We start from the raw sequence: 19,605 nt of genomic DNA, 5'->3' as shown, positions 1-19,605 counted from the left end.
TCTATCTATCTATCTATCTATCTATCTATCTATCTATCTATCTATCTATCTAATCTATCTATCTATTCCAGAACTGGAATGTTGGCCAGAGATGTGGAATGTGAGAGGATTCACCAGTGACAGATTGGGGAGCAGAACAGGTAGATTGACTGAAATACACTGTTGAGGGGAGCAGAGGGCAAGATAGGAGAGGTCTGCTGTGGCCTATGGGTCACCTCCCAGGATTGAACACAGGCCTCCACTGGGCATCACTGAGGTGGTAGGGCTGAGATTTAGCCCTAGGCCACCATGGAGGCCCTTGCATAGAACTCTTAGGGTCTCAAGCGGTGTAACCTTCCAGGTTATTACAAAAGTGAATTTTTTTCAAGAAGATCAATCATTTTATTCAGTGGTTTATTGGTGATGACTTCAAAAACGGTTAGATATGGTGCATATGGACATCCATGGACACTCCTGTTCTGAGCCCTGGCAGAGGAAGAGGTGAGTTTGGTGGTCAAATATGAGCTCTCAGCTCTGGAGTCTGCAGTTCTCCTTCAAACAGGAGAATGACTCAATCATGGCTGTCAGTTTGCACCTCATTTTGAAATGTTTCAGCCTGTGAATGTGTTCAAATGAACAAATGATTTTAACTGGTGACCGACTTGGAATGAATTCAGAGCATTGTTTAAAAAAAAAATGTTCTTTATCTTGGCACACTGTTTGCACTCAATATATTTTAAAACATAATAATAATATTTGATAATAATTATAATTTTCTCATTATTCTGAGAAGGGCAGCCGCTATCCTGGAGATAGCTGCTGCTGCCAAGAGCTTTTGGAAAAATACAATGCTTTCTGATTGTTCGAGGATAATTCCACCTTTGAGGCAGTCTCAGGCGCAGAACGCCTTTCCCTCTGTGCTGGGCCACCTCGAAAAGCCCAGAAGTCACTCTTTCCTGGGGTCGGGCGTTGGCTGATGAAGTCTTAGCCTCTTCTCACCTAGCAGGTCAGGAAAGCACACATCCTAGGGGAATTATTATCATCCGACTGGACTTTTTATTCTGCTGTGGTTTTGACTGCGACCTAAAAATAGTAAGCTCAGTGTCAATGGCTAATTATATAAGGGAAATCCTCAATTCTGATAATCAATTCTGAGCTTGGATGTTGGAAACGAAATTGCGTGGATTTCCGATGTATTACCCCCCCCCCCATTATACTGTCTCTGTTCTTAGATTCTTTAGCAGCCAGTGCGGGTAAGGCAAAGTTGTCCAGACAGCTCCTGATGAGTTGTGGGTGTGGGAGATAAAAGCAGAAAATGAGGGAGATATTAGCTGACTCTCCACCTCACAGCTAATTGTTTCAGCTTCCTCCCTCCTTATATTCCATCCCCCCTTTCTTTTAACCAATACTGCTTATATAACACAAAGTTAGGCTGGACTTTTTTTTTTCTTTCTCCCTCTGATAGTGATGGTAACAGAAGCTAAACAGGTCTTAGGTCGGAAGTAGCAAAGAACCTGGCAAATTACACACTTGATAATCACTTTCTAATGAATTAGAATGATAGCCCACACCATAAACTTATTGTGAAGATCAAATAAAACTTCTATCTGTAAAGATAAAGCACTGCTGATTACTTGTGCTGGACACTTCTTTATTGTGTGTGCATGGGGGATGAGGTTTTCTGTGCATTATGGGAAGTTTACCAGCATTCCTTGCACCTACACCCTGGTGTTAGCATTTTCCTCCCCATAGGTTGTGACAACCAGAAATATCTCCAGACACTGTCAGATGTCCCTTGAGGGGTACAATTGTTCTTCACATTGAGAGTCACCACGGTAACATAATGTCTGGCACTTGAGCTTTTATTGTTAGAAGGAAAGTGGGAGTGGGCGAAGGGGTCAAATAATCTACAATTTCAGTGTATCTCCTGGGATTTAGGATATCGCTGGTAGCCTCGGCAAGAGGCTAGGAGTGGATGGGGTGAGAGAGTGGAGAAGACAAGGGCTAGGTAGCTGCTGATTTACTCTTTTAACATTTGTTACATATAATGCTATAAAAAACTTTTAATGAGCCTTTGAATTTCTTGAAAGGTATTGATTTTTCTTGGTCTTTGTATTTTATTCTTGCACCTCTTTGAGTGAGTGAATAATTTGTTTTTTAAAAGTGAGGAACAGGCCCTCCCTGGTGGTGCAAGTTAAAGTGCAACACTATGAAGCTAGCTGCGGCTACTTCAGCATGAGTACCATCCCCCGGCAGGGAGCTGACCCACATGGTGCAGCAGACTTCTCCTGTCTCACCCACTGCTCCCTCAGCAGTGTACTTCATCGATCTGTGTGTTCTGCTCCCCACTCTGTCTCTGGTGAACCCTCTCATCTCCCCACCAACATCTGACCTATACTCCAGTTCTGCATATATTAATAAATAAATCTTCAAAAAAAAAACAAAACTGTGGAACAAAGAGTGATCAGAACCATCAACTATGACATATGTCCTGCTTGCGAATAATTAGTCTTCAGTATTGAGCTATAACCTGGAATGTTTGTGGGTGCCTGGTTCCATACTAAGCTCCAATTGAGTATATTAGGAAGATGCCAATTATAATTTAGAGGATTTTAATTGTTCCCTTTCCTTAGGGATATTGAATTAAGCAAAGAACAAATACATCAAAAAAAATACCATGAAATCTCATCATCTTCTTAAGTCAATAGTCACTGCTACTGCATTCTAGGCACTAGTATTTTATATGTTATCTCATTTTAACATTTATAAACTGCTTTCTGCAGGGTGATAATGTTGACCTTTTTTTGTAGGTTAAAATACTTAGATCAGGCCCTCCCTGGTGTTGCAGTGGGTTAAAGCACAGCACTAAGAAGCTAAAGCCTCTTCAGTATGAGTTCCATCCCTGCCCATCCCTGCCCCGGAGGTGACCACATGGTGCAACAGACCTCTCCTGACCCTCCCGCTGCTCCCCTCAGCAGTGCCCTTTGTCAGTCATCCTGTTCTGCTCCCCACTCTGTCACTGGTGAATCCTCTCACTATCCCTGCACCTCTGGCCTGAACCCCAGCTCTTTATGCATAAATAAATAACTCTTAAAAAAAAAACTTAGATCAAACTATAGTATTTTCTCAAGGTTACGCAATGTGATTATAGTGAGCCCAGCTTTGATCCTGGGTCCTGTAAGATATCAAACTCATGACTTATTTAGTGGGTCTATGCTGAACCTGGAGATTGATGTGGGAGCCATTTGCTGGTATATATGGTTATTTGCAAACCCAGAAAAATAACCAGACAGCATGATTCATGACCAAATCTTTGCTTGCATTTTACATTCCTAGTGTTTGTTATCTTTTACCTTTAGCCTCTAGAACTTTTCTGATTCTCTCACCAATCCAGACTTGCTATAACACCTAAATAAATACTAGTTACAACTAATTTAATAAAAACCATCATACTTGAATCCCACAACAACCTGATGAAATGTTCATTTTATTTTTATTTTTGTAGATGAAGAAAGTAAGTAACATAAAGTTAACTATCTTGCTGTGGTCAGAAACAAGTAAATGATCTTGACTCAACCCAAGATCTCTGTTTCAGGAGCTCCTGTGCTTAACCAATTGAGGTGAGGAAGATGTACCTAAAATGTGAACTAATTTTAAAGACTTGATTGTTCAGAGTATTTTGTGCACATAACCTGATCAAACTCAGTGAAGTCAATGCAGGTGCGGGTTGCACATAGAACCAGTGGGAGTTACATTGTCATTATTATTAGAGATAGTCTTTAGCATTTCTATGGCAATTTATTCTTGCAAATTGCTGTCTAGCTTATTTTTCTAATAAAGACTCTCAACTGTATTGAAGTACATAGCATATTTATATATTTGGGTAAATTTATATTGTTGGCAAATGTACAGAGATTTGAGATTCTATCTGATTCTGAGATTCAGTAGTTAAAGGCATGTAGCTTTTTTCTAATTAAAACTGCCTAGTAGAGTAGAGTACCCTTACTCTTTATCACAGCCTCTAAAGACTGAGCATCTTATGCTAATTTGAGATAAAATGGGGAACATAATGATTAATCAATCAATAAGCAAATATTAATTGATGACAAGCTTCAATGCATTAGAAATTGAATTTGATTTTGAATAAACTCTATTTGTTATTTGCTATAATTCATATTCCATAACAGCCAGTTTTCTGTATAGATGCCATAACATCAAGCATTCATTTGGATGTTCTCAAATATTTTTCTTGTTTAATAACCTTGTTAACTGCTAATCATACAGACCCTTGAAAACCAAAAATAAATAAGTGAATAAGAATCTTTCTTATATTGGATGTTTCTGTTTGACTACAAGAGATCCCAATGCTGTGCCTAGCAGTATAGCAGTATTCTTCACTCTTTTTCGAGGACAGACATCTTACTGTCCTTTTAGTGTCAGTAAGCAAAGGTTTTCACTCACAAAGTGCAAGCAGGCATGCAGAGTGAGTTTGGATTACAAGCTTCTCTTTGCCATTGTTGCATTATTATATGTGCATGAATTTGATAGTATTTGATTGAACTGAATGCATGAACTGGAGCATATGCCTAATTACAACAACTTCCATTGACCCAATAGGCTGTAGTAAGTAATGAAAGTTCCTCAATTAAACAACAATACTCTCAAAATCATATGCCATTATTAAAGAAAACATACACAATCATCATCTCAAGTACTGCATATCTCTGTTGGGAATAATTGGATTCTGACTTGGAAGCTGCCTGACTTTAAATAGACCATTAAAAACAGTAACTCTCCAAACCCTCAACCCTGGATTACCATGGAGTTGAATTGGGGAGTTTAAAATAACAGACCCTCACAATTAACTAAAACCCTTAAGAGGAATACAATCAACTTCATGCAAATCCCAGGAATAGTAACAGCATTTTATTTCTCTTTTAATTCTGCTCTGATACAGCTTCTAGAGCCAGTGAAGATTTAATCGTGGGGGAAAAAAGGGAAAGAGATCAGATTTCTACATCCAAAAAATGAAGAAAAATTGAAACCAGTTTCAAGATTTCAGATTTTTAAATTAGAGGTGATATAGAGTTTTAATGTATATTTTTAGAGAACCACAGAGCCCCAAACTGATTAAATAACCTTCCTGGGAAACCCTATGTATTAAATTATAATTGGAAAAAAATGATTACTTACCCTGAAAATTTCTTCTGATTTCTGGTGACTGTGGAGTTTAGCACCTCAGATCCTGCAGCCATTTACTGACAGCAAACATGCTCAAGCCAAGCAAACTTTGCCTTTCCCAGGACACAGTAACTGTGGAAATGAACAGAAAGAAAAACCACCCATTTTTGCCTTTAAGGTAAAATCACTTGTGTGATGCTCTCTCAGCTTCCCTATTACTATTAGACCTCACTGCATATTTCATAGCTGCTTTTGAATGCATCCTTTTTCTCTTGAGGGTTTGGGGGGGGGGACCCTAAACTGAATGTTGTTCGGGTCAGCCCTTCAGAAGCTCTGTCCTTGGTGCTGAAATAGATGTGGAGTAGGCAGAAGCAAGATCCGTTATCTACCTCGTTCTCTTCTGTGCTTCTCTCTGCTCTGTGCTATGCTTTTCAGTACATTTGTGTTTTCCTCTCATGCTCTTTTTAATCCCAGTTTCCCACTGTCTTTACTCCTATCATTTAATTTAATCTTAAATAACTCTCTCTTTCTTCAACTCAATTGTCTTTCCAGTTGTTGGTGGGTGTAAAAGTGATTGGTTCAGAAGGAGGAACTGATCAACAAATTGATACCACCAGTAGTTAATATAAATCAGTAGTAAAATGTAATGCATAATTGACAGAATAATTGAACTTGGAGGTGTAAGCCTGTCTGTGAAAAGAAGGTTAAAGAAGATATGTTACAGTGGAAGTAAAACTGAGGCATGGATAAGAATGCAATAAACTTAAAACTGTGAGAAATATTAAATGTTGATCTAGCAGCACTTACTGTTTTCAGAGAATTTTACAAAAACATTTGCGAGTTCATTCTGCTTCTCTGTGATATATGTAAGTAATTTTTCTTAACTTTATAGCTGACTAAAGGGAATATCATGTGATAATCAGTTTCTGAAGCAGCACTAGAAGTCATGGTCCTGTAACATTTTACTATGGAATCCTAACTATTCCCTGTTTTCTTGCTTTTTATTTCTTCTTCTTTAGACAGGATGGCAATTCTTTCACTAATTTCTTGCCATCAGCAGATGTGCCTGGCAGCTGCAGTGCTGTGGGTCTTGGGGAACCTCATCCTAGTTTGACTGTGGTGGAGACCTCTGCTGGCTGAGGAAAAGGCCGTGACAACTGGGTCTAAATACCACTATTTAGAACAAGCATTGTTTATTGAGCATGTAGTATTAGTCAGTTATTTTAGTCTATTTTCTATTTTAATCCTTTCAACAACTTCACAAGATATGCACTATTTTTACCATCTGTAATTTACAGATAGGGAAAATGACACTTAGAGAGGTTAAAAAAATTTTTTGAAGGCCACACAGCTAACAAGTAGTTGGGTTAGGAGTTACATATAGTAGATATTTTAATTCTGAGACATATTTTCTTAACCACATCCTATAAATCTTCCAAAGATAGAAAACTTAGACTTCATGGGTGACTGATAATATTTTACGGAGAATAATAATTACAATGGCAAAAAAATGATAATATCAATGAGACATATTTTCTTAACCACATCCTATAAATCTTCCAAAGGTAGAAAACTTAGACTTCATGGGTGACTGATAATATTTTACAGAGAATAATAATTACAATGGCAAAAAAATGATAATATCAATACTTTCTAACTCATGTTCTTGTACCCATGTTCTAATACCCATTTTTACAAAGGTTGTTTTGGGTTGAATTGTATCCCCCTCAAATGAACATATTAAAGCCTAATCTCAAGATGTGACTATACTTGCAGATATGATTTTTAAAGAGGCTATTAAGTTGAAATGGTGTGCTCTATTGTAATCTGAGTGGTGTCTTTAGAAGAAGGGAAAGAGACACCAGGGAGACATCACAGAGAAAAAGCCATTTGGGGACATAGTAAGAACAGGGTCACCTGCAAGCCAAGGACAGAGGTCTCAGGAGAAATCAAATCTGCTGACATGTTGATCTTGAACTTTTAGTATATAGAACTGTCAGAAAATAAATTTATGTTGTTGAAGCCACCTATTCTGTGATATTTTGTTATGTCAGCTCTTGCAGACTAACTCAGGGACCTGGAGAGATTAGATGTCATATATAAGGTATGCTCATGATTTATAGGACATAAGTGTACTGTTATATGGCATAACTATATAGAACAAACCTTAAGAAGAATATATCACCTGACTTAAATGTGAACTCCCATACTATTCTTCCCTTGGTTCAAGGGGCTGCTTGGGTTAGAGATTATGTACAAACAAGGGTTCAGATATCTTAAGTTGTTTTATATATATGTTTGTATATGCATACATATACACACATATGTATGTCTATACACATACATACATACATATGTATATAAAGGTAAAAGGGAATTGTGCACAGTATGAAACAGAGGGGTTTTAAGGAGTTCAGGGATTTAATTGCTCATTTTCAGAATCATGGTTTCAGATTTGCGTGCCTTGTTTACTTTCATTGACTTTTGAAGATATTGTATATGATGGTAATGCTGCCCTGATACTGCAGAAATGTAACAGGGAAAGCCCATATTGCTATACTTCCTATGTTGAGACCACATGGTGTATCCTCACAGGGTAACTATAAATGTTGCTGAAGAATATCCCTCAACATTTTTGTAATATCTGTCTTTGGCAAAGTTCAAAGGAAGATGAAGTGGGGTATTCTAATTCTACATAGGGCAATTAACTGACGTGTGAAGTCTCATATGTAAGCAGTTACCTCAGCTGTCCCTCTAGTAAAGTTCCTGACTGACTTGGTTAATAGGAATTAATTAGTAAAAGGAATGAAGGGGAGGGTTATGTGTGAATGAGATAGTTTTTTCTTCTCAGGATATCAGCAGTTACTCCTTTTAATCTGGTACTTTTCACCTATCTTCACAATGCTGAAGAAGTTTTATTGTTTCATTAAGTGGAACTCTTATTGATGATTGGCATTGAAGATTCTGAGATTTGCCTCTGGGAAGAACTCCAGGACGCCTACAGAACAGACATACTTGGGTAGAAATCAAGACAAATACAGATCATTTTCTTCATCTTCCTTCCAGGAACCCATCTCAAGGGTTCGAGGAACATCCTCATTTACCAGCCAATAGTACTTCACCAGTGAAATCTTTATCTTATGAACCTGAAGTAGGAGGTTTAGATCAAGAATTTAGCGTTAGTGGCTTTCTTCATGCTTAGGGGTTTAGTTTAAAAGGGAACTTGTGTGAAGTTTGTGATGGAAATTGTCCTTTTCCTCTTTGAAATGTTGCTCCAGGGCGACCATTCTTTGGTTTGATCACAGGAATCTTGCCTTTGGAGATAAGCACTGAGCACAACAGGATGTTCTCTCCAAACTTAAACCTCTAGAGCTCACGCTCAGCAGGGAAATGTGGAGCCATTTGGAGCAGAGTGGGCAGCCAATTTGTAGGGCTTTGTATTAACAGAGGGACATTTTGCTTCTATGTCTGACCATAACTGGCATTTCTGACTGTGAACTATAGATTTGATTTTCATGATCATCTTAAATTGTATGAATACCCATCATTTACTCCTTCGTGTGCTTTTCTCTGGAATCAGACCTCAAGTATTAGAGTGCAATAGAAGTCAGAAATTGTAGCAAGTGGACCAGACAGTATAGTTGCTTCCTCCCAACTCCAGACCCCATTCTTCTCCAATGACTCTGCGATCCTGCCAGAGATGAAAGCTGTCTGACAAAGTCGTAGGTTTTATGTTTGGCTTCATTCTGCTGTTTTAATATATTTATTGAAAGAGAAAAGTAGCTCAACTAGAACTAGACTGTAATCTTGTTACAGAGAATGACATCAAATAGCAGAAAGAAGATTTTTAATTAATCAGATTGATATTCATTATACACTTTTAGAGGTAACAGGGTTTGGTAGGAAACAAGAAAGTTATTTATTTTTTGAATATGTACACTACTTTTCTGTGTATGGGCATCTTTTTACTTCTTTTCCTCTTCTCCTGTTCTATTCTCATCACCCTCCAATAGACAATCTTCAACTTTTCTACCTTTCTCTAAAATTTTTATAACCCATTCTATATTTCTTTTTACTTTCCATAAAATATATATAAAGGGGGTGGGGACAGTCTTAAATTAGAGAAATTTATATCTTATTAATTTATCATAGGCTCAAGAAGGATTTTGTGCTGGTGGATATGGCAGGTTGTATTTTACAAAGATGATTGCAATTATATTTCTCATCTCTCATGTGCCTCGAGAAACTTGCCATTCTGATCAAGAGATAGTCCTATGTCTCTCTTCTTGAAACTGTTGGGCTTTTCTTTTGACTAGTAGAATAAAACAGAAGAGATGTTACATAATATCTAAGACCAGGTCAAAAGTGCCACATACTTTTATTTTGTCCTCTTGAGACACTTGTTCTTGGAACTCAGTCACCATTATATGAAAAAAACCAAACAAACAAATTAAAAAACAAACAAAAAACCCCAACCAGTTGCATGAGGAACACTCATGCAAAGGAAGCAAGATAGTTTCCCATAGCCCTGACTGAGTTTCCATCAGAAAACCAGCTTCAGCTTGCCAGCCATAAGAATGAGCCATTTGGAAGGTGGCTTTTCCAATCTGCAAATGAGCTGTACCAGTTGATGCCATGGGGAACAGAAAGCCATTATCTCTGCAAAGTTCTGCCCAAATTTCAGATTCATGAGCAAAAGAAATGTTTGATATTTATTTTAAGCCAATAATTTTATTATGTAGCATTGCTACATAAGAGATACATTAAGATTCAATTTCTCTAGAGCTTGTCATACTTAGTGCTCTGAAACAGCATATCTCAAATTCTATCAAATCCCATCACATTTTGAAGCAACTGGCATTTAATTATTTAGTGTGTTTTGTTTGAATCGCAGATACTGTCTATCTCACAATTTTATAAAATTTTGTTACCCAAATTATAGGTCACAGACAAGGACCAGCAGCATCAGTTTTACTTTGGAAGTTGTTAAAAATGGAAAACCTTGGGCCCTGATCCAGACTTATGAAACTAGAATTGCACCTTAACAAGATACCACGGTTACTCATTAAAGCTTGAAAAGTACTGGTATAGACAAGCTGTAAAACAGATGCAGCTATAGACACTAGAGAAATAATTTATTATTTACTTTCCATTTGCTTTTATTACCTCCCTGAAAATCAGGAGGCTGTATGTGTTGGGGTGGAGGATGAACGAGATGGAGAAGTATTACTACAACACCAGAAATGGCAGGGAAGTTCCCAAAAGGGACATAGATACTCCAGACTGGGTGAGTCATGTCTCAACTGTTTTGCTCAAGGGGGTTCTAGATATTACAAGGGATAAGATGAAGAGATAGTAGAGATACTTTAACTTTTCATAGTTGATAACATTCTGTCAAACGCTGTGTTCTTTTTGAAAATGTCTCAATATATGTGGAGCTACATATATGTATATTTATTTTATAAAAAACAGTTTTGAAATTCTTTCAAATTTCCCAGGGGGAAATGTTCTTTAAGCTTAGAAGTAGACTATTATTAAAGTTGCCCAAAGTTTGGTTTGAGTGTTCACACACCATGCTTCTCTTGAGATATGCCTTTATGATGGCATGAGTTCTGTTCTAGAGCACAAAGGGTTTCTTTCATCTTTATATTTGAATTTTTAAGATCCGCAGCATGTAGAAAGTGTATCAGCAGTCCATTTTCTATAGGTTATATTTTATAATGATCAAATGTTTAGTTCTCCCTAATAGTCTTGTAGAACTTGGTATGTTAATAACAATAATTTTGCATTCAGTGTCATTTTTTTTTGGTCATTTCCAAAAAACCCTTTTGCAAACTTGTCACTGATGTCCAGATATTGTACTGTACTTCCATGTTTAAAATATATTTACTCCCAGAATAAAAGAAAAAGAATGCAGATCATTACAAAGTAGCTGGTTTGGACAAAGATAAATACAACCACCTAAACAAGGGCAGTTAGTGTCACTCAAGCTCTTGGGGAGTGTAAAAGTGTCAGATTTATTGGCTGACATACACAGGACAATTACAAATACAAATGCCTATTTCCTCCTCTTTTTTAATAGAGAATTTCTATTATTAATTAATAGAGAATTTCTCTCTCAAAGTAACTCCATGTCTTTTATGTTTTAAAGATGCCAAGTAAAAGTGCTGATGGTAGTCAGATTCTGGTCATCTTAGAATACTTAATAGATTCATAACTGGGAGCTCAGGTAAATGGGTTGTACTTACATCAATCCTGATTATATCATGAAAAAAATACATGATACATAAAAAAATACCCATTATTACTTATCATCAGGAAACACAAATTAAAACTACAATGAAATATCACCTTGTACTTGTGAGAATGGTCCATATGAAAAAGACCAGACATAACAATGGTTGGAAAGGTTTAAAGAAAAAAAGGTGTTCTGGTACACTTTGACAGACTGTAGTCTAATCCCCATGGAAAACAGTATGGCAGTTTCTCAAAATATTAAAAATCAATTTGCTATATAATCCAGCAATTCTATTCCTTGGCATCTATCCAATGAGTGTAAAAACATTCATTTGAAGAGATACATGCACACCGATATTCATTGTCGCACTATTTATAATAAACAAATTATAGAAACAATCTAAGTGACCCACAAGAATAAAGTAGATGCAGTATATATACATATATACAATGGAATTATAGTCAGCTATAAAAAAGATGCATACAAAATCCTGCTATTTTTTGACTATATGGTGGAACTAGAGATTATGCTAAGCAAAATATGTCAAAAGGAGAAAGATGATTAATATGATTTTATTCAAGGTGGAATATAAAGAAACAACAAAGGACCCGACAAACTAAACCAAAACAAACTGTAGAAATTTGATTGCAGAATTGAAGCCACCAGAGGGATGGTGGGGGTTGGTCATCAAATGGAGTCCAGTGTACTATGCTAGAGGGTTATGGGTGCTTTGGTAGGTGTGGTGTAGTAACACATCTGGAGAGGCTTCCACCTATACTTATACTCCGAAATCACATACAGTGATTGAGGTAATCAGTTTTACCTCAATTTAAAAAAAGATACAATTTTTTAGAAAGTACAGAGATAGATGATTACACATGAAGTCATTTATGTCATTCTGCTTTGTTGGTCTCACTGTGTGAGTCTTGTTCTCAGTCCGCTTTGCCTCCTGGTCACAAGATGGCTGCAGCAGCTCTATAATATCTTCATATTATCACAGAGATAGAGAAAAAAAAACATGCTTTTAAGATTTAGGATACTTTTATCCAGCAATCTCTCAGCAGATTCTATTTAATTTCATTCACCAGATTTACTTCACATGTCCACACTTACGCAATCACTAGGAAAAGCTATGGGTATATTGCTATCAGCAGATTTATCAGGGTATCATTGAGTCCCAAAGGAAAAGTCTGAAAACTTCACAAAATATGGGGCTTTCTTTTGCAGCAACATGAATGGAGCTGGAAAAGTTCATGCTTAGTGAAATAAGCCAGAAAGAAAAGGAAAAATACTGGATGGTTTCACTCATAGCAGGAGTATAAAGGACCAGGGGAGAAAATAATAATTATAATGAACAACTATATATCAGAAACATTTTACAGGGGTGGAATGTGCAATGGGGTCAAAAACGGTGGGGGGAGGGAAGTGCACGTGACTATGGTGATGGCACAGGGTGACTTGGTGATGGGAAGCCCAAGGGGATTACAACTGAGATGGAAAAAGGCACAAAATGATGTAAAAATAAATTATTATATTATTTTAAAAAATATGGGGCTTTGCTAGAAGGGTAGAGGGTAGTAATAATAACAAAATAAACCAAACTACACCTCAGTAAATTAAAATATCTAATTGGATTTATTAAACAATCAACTGGACAACATCCCACCTCTAAGCAGAAAGGAGAACTGAGGAGCTACATAGAAAAAGGTCTCCATAGACAGCAGGATGCAAAATAAATAAAAGAGTGGATTGTTTTCTCTTCCCTTGGGGGAAAACAGGGTCTATCAGGAAGACTGGGAATTACAGACAAACTGAGCTTACATTCTTGGGAAAGTGCTGAAATTTCAATCAAGTTATGTGGTAAATCTTGGCTTGAAGATGTGGGACATAGCAGAAGCGATTCCATCTTCAGTCTGTCCTCTCCTTTTTACTGGGAAGAAGTAACAAATGGCTGTGCTTGAATTCAAATGAGCCCCTCACTTGTTGTTCAAGAGACTCACACAAACTGCTATTGCCATAAAGGATATTATAACAGCAGTAACATGATCTTTAAAATAATAATATTCATTTTGCAAATTTCATTCTAGTCTTTGTCCACATGTATACACACTTTTACATTGTGGAAATCTTAATTTTAACAGTCTATGTTTGCCATGTAAAATCATGGCAAATATATTTGTACACCTTTTACATTATTGTTTTCATCTTTACCAACTAACTTTTATTGAGTGGATGGGACATTTTAATTCATTCTTGAACCTTTTACTATTATTAATATCACTGCAATAAACCTTCAAAGGTGACATTTATATTAAGCAAACATGAATCTTCCAATTGTTACCCACACGTTAGGAAAAGCAATGGGAAGTAGCTCCAAGATCATAAGACATGGAGATGAAATCTTAGGTTGTATCTTAACCCTGCCACATACTTGCTGTGCACCCTTTGCTTCATCTACCTCAATTTCCCTACTTACAGATGAAGTTGGAATCATAAATTCTAAGATCATTTCCAACTGTCCATCATTTTATAATTCTAATATCTTTTGAAAAGCTTAAGTACTTGGGCCTCAGGCTAGCATATAGACTTAATAGGGGCACAGGCTTTGAAAACTGCTAGCCACCAGTTTTGTTTTTTTTTTTAAAGATTTATTTATTTATTCGTACAGAACTGGGGTACAGGCCAGAGATGCGGAGGGTGAGAGGATTCACCAGAGACAGAGCGGGAAGCAGAACAGGCAGATCGACGAAGTACACTGCTGAGGGGAGCAGCGGGCAGGTCAGGAGAGGTCTGCCACACCATGTGGTCACCTCTGAGGCAGGCGGGAATCGAACTCATGCGGAAGTGGTTTTAGTTTCTTAGTGCAGTGCTGCAGTGCTTTAACCCGCTGCGCCACCAGGGAGGGCCCTAGCCACCAGTTTTTACAGTCCTGTTTTGTTGGTAGAAAACTTGGGCTTAACAGGCACTTTTGAAATGTAAAATGAATGCAAATACTTTTTAGATAGTGCGTGCTCTATCCATTTGGCCACCATTTTCTGCACTCTCTATTGTTTTATACCAGGAAGCTTCATACTTGTAAATTACCTGACTTTGAATTTAAGAAGAGCTTTGAGCTTGCAACCTATGCAAGAAGGCGAGACTGTGATAATAAATACATTACCCACCTGAACCCAGGCTCTGGGTTTCCATGGAAGTCTTCCTTGGAGTATTGTTGAAAGACAGCCTATTTGTTCGCAGGATCTAGTGATGGTTTCCATGTTACGCACATAAACACCTTGTCAGGCACCAGAGACAGGTTGAAGAGGATGATTGATGGGAGTGGGCTTGTGAAATCACACCTGCTGTCACAGCAGATGGAGAAGAAAGCCGGAGTAACCTGTGGAATTGCTGATCCTTCTTGAAAATTCACTCCTAAAAACATTATTTTAGCTCTTTTACATACTTTAGAAAGAGCCATTATCACAAAACAAACTCTAGGGGAGCAAATACTATGTGAGTTTTCAGGAGTATAATTTCAAAAAATAGCAAGAACCAGGTGAATGGGTATTTGAGCTCTGGGGTGGCAAAGCAAGTCTTTCTTTGCCAAGTGAAAAAATGTCATTCAAGCTGCAATTCCTGGCTGGCTGCCCACTGGGCATGGAGGGCTATCCTCAGTGAATGTTCTCCCAGTCCATGCATAGCACTGCCTTTAGAGCACAAAATGCAAACTAGAGAAAAAAAAAAAAACATTGAAATAGACTTTGCACAGAGTAAACCAATGCCTGGATAATGGGAAACACGGGTCATTTCTACCAACAGAGAATCTATATTGACCCAGAGAAGGGCTCTGAGGTTTCAATTTTGACCTCATTCCTTTGTTGATTCTATGCTGTATAATTAGCATTATGCTATCCTGATTTTACCTGATAATGCATTTTTAAAATTATCTAACTGCTATTTGCTTGAGTTTCTGTTATGTTTACTATTCTGTTTTGTATGAGGCACAAAGAAATATGTTTGGGTGGATAGAACATGTGTGTATGTTCAGCTAAAAAGTAAGGGGAGTGTTTAAAGAGGATCAAGAGGGGGTCTCAAGGTAAGATATGATCAAGTCCAAATGAATCTTCCAGCCAGGTGCGTAAGAGGATGAGGGAAAGGCACATCACCTGCCTGCAAAAGAAAGACTTTCCAGAGGAGCTGGAGATTGACTTAGGACTTAGAGTGTATAGTTAGGTTTAGGCTAGGGAATGGTTAGGGAGAATAGTTTCACTTCCCAGGGTCCAAAGTCTCAAACAGCTTAAACATACATTGAACATCAGTCCTACACCAGTTTTGTTATAGGTCCAGTGATACAGTGGATAATCATGACAGAGAGATCCCTGTTCTGAGAGAAACAGAGAATAAACTGACTTACAAAGGCAAGTCTCAGGTAGAACTGGGTGATATGACAGTGATTGGGTGACTATAATAGAGTATGTGCTTTCTTTGCTTCTCTGAAGAGGTGGTGGCTATCAGATCTGAATGACAAAAAGCAGCCAGCCATGCAAAGGTCAGGAGGAAGAACATTCCCAGCAGAGGGAACAGCTGGTACAGAGGCCCTGAGATGGGAACATGTTTGGCACATTTGAGAAGGCCAGTGTCACCAAGAGTGTGGATGATGGGAGGGGTGGAACAAGGTGAGGCTGAAGAGGGAATATGCCAGATGGTATAGGAATTTGGATTTTATTCTAAGTGGGATGGATTTTATTCTAAGTGGGTTTAAACAAAGATATATTTGATACGCAAATTCCTCTGACTGTGGTATGAGAGTAGATCATAGAAGGAACAGAGAAGAGGCAGAGACCAGGGAGGAAGCTACTATTTAAGGGCATATTGGTGGTTTTTTGGACTTCAGTGATGGTAGGCCGATGGAGGAGAAGTGAATACATTTGGTTTACATTTGGGTACAGAGTTGACAGGACTTACCATTAGATTGGTTGTGGGCAAAAGAGAAATAGAGTTACTAAAATAGCCACAGAATTGCACTCAGTTATGAAGAATGTGCTGGCTTTTCTGAAATACATATGGAAGCTGTCATTGAGGCTTGAGCTCTATAAACAAAAGTGAGCATAGTGTGGAAATAAATGAAGACCCACCAAATAAGTAAAGCCAAAGGCTATTTATTCAGAGCTTGTTCATAGCAAAGGAGTCAGCCACCAGCCCTTGGGTGCAGTTAAGCACAGACTTAGCTGCAGACAGCTTTATGGGGAGAGGTTTCAGGTATTCCCTGATTGGAGGCTGCTGACGTGGAGAAGACACAGGAGGGCCTACTGAAACTTCTGGGCATCCTGGAGAATTGATTAGGGGTTGCAGATTTGCCCTTCTTTGGTTGATCTAAGTTGGAAGGAAAAACAAAAATTGGAGAAGTTGTTACTTACTAAGTAAGTCTCTGCCATTTGGGCCTATTGATACATACATAATAGCTTAGCTTCTGGATTCCCACTAATGTGGTGCTAGTGGGCAGGTTGAAGGTTACCCTGGGACCCCAAAGCCTACACACTCTAAAAGGGTCGTGCCATCCATGTGCTTAAAGACAAGACATGCTTTCTTTGTTAGTGAAAGAACTTTAGTAAGGTTAGTGTGTATAGAAAAAGAAGAAAGAATAATTGCTTCCTGATGAAACAACCATCCCCTGATTGGTAAATGCCCAGCTAAACAGGGTTGAGCCAAAGTGGAGCCACTGAAATCCAAAGTTTTGTCACAAATCTAAGGCACCGTCTGGTGGGGACAATAGGAAAGGGGCAAAAGGGGTCAGGCACGTCTAAGACAAAAGGAGAAAAATTAAAGTAAAATCAAGACAGAGAATACAGCTGCCAGCCTCCCCATGCAGGTCCCACCCACATGTCTCTTTCAAGTGCTTCTATGTCTCTCAACTCCCTGTGTCTTTTCCATGTCCCTCGAGCCCTGGTGCAAGGCCAAAGCTGAGAAGCAAGTGCACCCTCTTTCACGTGTCTCCCTGTTCCTCGTTTCTTTCCTCCATTATCTCCTCCAACTTTTTTGTATCTTCACCTGGCTGCTCAGCTCTGCCTCTCATGAGGTAGGACAGGAGTAATGGAATCTCCCCCTTTTGGGGATATTCCTCTGTTAAAATAGCAATCACCAGATTTCTGCAAGTCCACTTTACAGTCAGCTGGCTTCCTGGGCTGTTCATTACAGGTAAGGGGTTAGTTTCCTAGGCAGGTTGCAAAGGAAAATGGCTATTTTTACATATGGTCTGGTGATGATCCTATTGTATTTTCAATCTGTCAATGTTTGGTAATAGTTGTTTTTATTTTTGAAGCAGGTCATACATTTCTATATTTCTTTCTCTTAGACCCTACAGATGTTTCTCTTGATCTCACATAGTTCCCTGTGTCTATTTCTGCTCCATTTCTAATTTTCCACTTGAGGATAGATTTTACTACAATGGCTTATATGGCTCTCACTTCCTTTAGGTGACTATTCTAAGACAGATGTTAGTTAAGCTTCCAAGCTTAAGACACAAGTTTACTCACTGACAATGTTATGTCCATCTTTTTCAATTGTTAAAAGAACATTCTCTGAGGTTCAAAGTGTGATTTACCAAGTGGCTCCAATAGGTAAACTATGTCACTGTCTGAGACTAGACATTGAGAGTGTGCATTCAGAAACATTTATATGGCAAAATAATTTTATATCTGTCCAACTTAATATTCAAATTATAGACTGATAAGTTTTACTTTTTTTAAAATCAATGCAATGGGTGGATTGGAAATTAAAAAGAAAACCTGGACTTTCCGAGAACATGGTTCATGGAGTGTTCTGCTAGTTTCCTTATAATGGGCAGCATTGGAATAACTGGAAAGTGAAGAAGAAAGAGGCAAGCAAACAATGTTTGCATGTGGTATCAGAGACCATGGCCGACATGGCTAGAGAAGGATCCAATCCCATTCTCTTCTTCTCAAAGGGGATCCTGAGTCAACCATGGCTGTACTGGACTTCTGTTTCACAAGTTTTGCTAATACAGAGCACCCCTCATGAAAATGAGAGGAACTTATGGGGAAGTTGGGTGAAGGAGGTGGGGAGAGGAGACACACACCTGCTTTGTCTCCTAACTAAGGATTTGCTCAAGCATTCAGCATTCATTCCTCTTTGCTGGGTTTATGTGGAACTAATAATGGATCTTGGATTCTACCCTACATTAAAGACACAGAGAGATACAAAGGAAATCTTAGAATGAGCATTTAATCTTAGCATTAAATCTTAGAATAAGCATTTTATAAGCTTTATCTAGTCAACTTTTTGAGTGTAATTCAATACTCATACACAGTTTGTATTTATGAACTAGTTTCCATTGGCTTTTTTTTCCTTTTTCTTTAAAGATCTATGCTATGCACACAAGAATTAGGGCATGGGCCAGAGGTGCGGGGGATGAGAGGACCCGCCAGAGACGGAGTGGGGAGCAGAACAGGTTGATCCACTAACACACACTGCTGAGGGGAGCAGTGGGCAGGCCAGGAGAGGTCTGCTGCGCCATCTGGATCACCTTCCTGGCAGGGGATTGAACTCATGCAGAGTGGCTGCAGACAGCCTCACTTGTACATCACCAAATAGATACACTTTAGATTGTTTTGCTCTATATTCTCTGCCAGCGCAGTGTATTTGTCATTTGTTTTCCATGTAATGGATTTGAACCTAGTATCTATTAAAAATATTCTCTCCTATAAATAAATTCATATCACTTAGATTGAGCAATTTGTTCTGATTTTTGATGCAGAAGATATGGTCAAAGGTGTCAGTCAGCTGCTATTCCTGGTCACCTGACCAGCTGAGATAGGATGCCGTAAGTGATATATCAAAACACGATTTTGCTCCTCCTCCAAGTCAGTGCTTTAAACAATCTCCACATTTTGTTTCTAGCCAGTGAGTTTTGTCTCAGAAAGCATGCCCTGTCAGGCCTCCTCTGAATTTTGAATCCATTGTCTTCTTCAATCTCTACATGTGTAAAGATGTGTGGGGACCCCAGCTCTTCTGATCTTACAAAACCATGGTGAATTCTGTCATTAGTTTTTCCAGGTGATGAACTTGAACCTATTATTTATGACCAGCTTGTCTGTGTTACTTTGGAAGCAAGCATGCTATCTTGTCACAAAAGTGACTTCCTACCTTTCCTCCTAACATTGGAATTTTTGTTCTTTTGAAATTACTCAAGTAAAACGAAGTCTCTTTTT

Source organism: Condylura cristata, unplaced genomic scaffold (assembly GCF_000260355.1).
Source record: "Condylura cristata isolate star-nosed mole 26May11 unplaced genomic scaffold, ConCri1.0 scaffold00003, whole genome shotgun sequence".
NCBI classification, from domain to species: domain Eukaryota; kingdom Metazoa; phylum Chordata; class Mammalia; order Eulipotyphla; family Talpidae; genus Condylura; species Condylura cristata.
The sequence above is the reverse complement of the archived record's forward strand: the minus strand, read 5'-3'. Positions refer to the sequence as shown.